This window comes from Monoraphidium neglectum, assembly GCF_000611645.1.
Source record: "Monoraphidium neglectum strain SAG 48.87 unplaced genomic scaffold scaffold03950, whole genome shotgun sequence".
Lineage (NCBI taxonomy): Eukaryota > Viridiplantae > Chlorophyta > Chlorophyceae > Sphaeropleales > Selenastraceae > Monoraphidium > Monoraphidium neglectum.
Genome location: NW_014009679.1, coordinates 1 through 1,483, shown reverse-complemented (window position 1 = coordinate 1,483; position 1,483 = coordinate 1).

Below are 1,483 nucleotides of genomic sequence, written 5' to 3'. Positions count from 1 at the left end.
CCGCCGCTCCGACACCACCCTCGCGCCGGCCCGCCGAGCGCGCTCGCAGCGGCAAAGTCGTGTGTGGTGTGGTCTTCCGCGCCGCGCCGCGGGCGCCGACTTTGGCGTCCTCGCGTGCGGCTCGACGGGCGCATTAGCGCCGTGGTGCTGCAGCAACGCAGCCGCCAGCATTACAGCCCGGGCCGCCCCTGGGCGCCCCGCACGTGGTGCGACGAGGCGGTGACGTCACGGTGACAGCAGGGCGGCAACAGCGGGCGCGCGCCAGGCGGATGGTGTGCGGCGCGCGTGCGCGCGAGCGTGAGCGCAGTGCGGTTGGTGTGCTGCGTATTCGACGGTGAGGTGTGGTGCGGTGTGGTGTAAAAGGGGCAGTGCTCAAGGCCCCATCAAGGCGCTGGGGACGGGAAAATGCAGGGCGGCGGGCCGCGGCGCCCGCATCACTCGGGTGACGTGCATTGTAGCGTCGTGAGGGCGCGAGCCGCCACGCGGGGGTTTGCAAGTGCTCCTACCGCCCGCCGCCTTTCCGTGCCGATGTGGCTGGCGGGCCTGGTGATGCCCAGGGTCGTGCTGTGCCGCCATAAAGTGCCCCCGGGCTAGACGAGCCGCCGGGACCAAGCGCGGCAGCCGCACAGGGTGGCGGCAACGAGGGAGGCCGGGCGAGCCAGGCGGGAGGGCTGCGCAGGTCGCCGCTGCCCCCCTCGCGCCCTTTCCTCTGCAGGCGTGGGCAGACGGAGCGCCGAAGGGCCGCAGCGCTGCAGCGCCGCAGCGCCTCGTGAGCCGGCGGGGATCGGCGCAGGGGTGGGGGTCGGTCAGGCCGCTGCTGCCACGGCCGTGGACAGGGCGTCCGCAGGAGTGTGGTACAGGCGACGCCGCGCGATGCAAAACAAACGGTGCTGGCCCTCACACGCGCGCACGCGCGCGCGCCGGGCCCTCGGTATTGGTGGGGCGCCCCGCGCCGAGCCCCGCGGGGGTTGGCGCCAAGCTGGCCGTCGGCGCGGTGTGGGTGGTGCGTACGAGACCCTCTCCCATCGCGGGATGTGCCGGCCGCCGGCGCGTCAGTTTTCAGGCGACGAATCGAACTCGGAGGAATGGAGTGCTGCCCGGACCGATTCTGGGTGTCGCGGGGTGGGGTGTCGCGACCGCGGCGCGCGAGGTTGGGCCGCTGCTGGTGTGCCAAAACTTTGATCAAAACGAATGGTGGGCCGGCGAGAGGGAGGGGGCGCGGTGCAGGCGGTAAACAGGTGAGGAGTGGGGCCAGAGGACCGGGCCGCGGGTCCAAACATTCGCAGGCGCGGGCCTGCGAGGCGGGCAGCGGGGGTGCTCGGCAGGGGCTGCAGCGGCGCCCTGTTCACAAGGCCTGCACGGCGCTGCGTGCCACGACGGCGCATGCGGGGCCGCCGCCCGCCTAGCTTCCCGGGCAGGCCGGCGCCGACGCGGCGGGCGCCGGCGCCTGCGGCCGCCCGGACGCCGGCCCGGGCTCCGACAC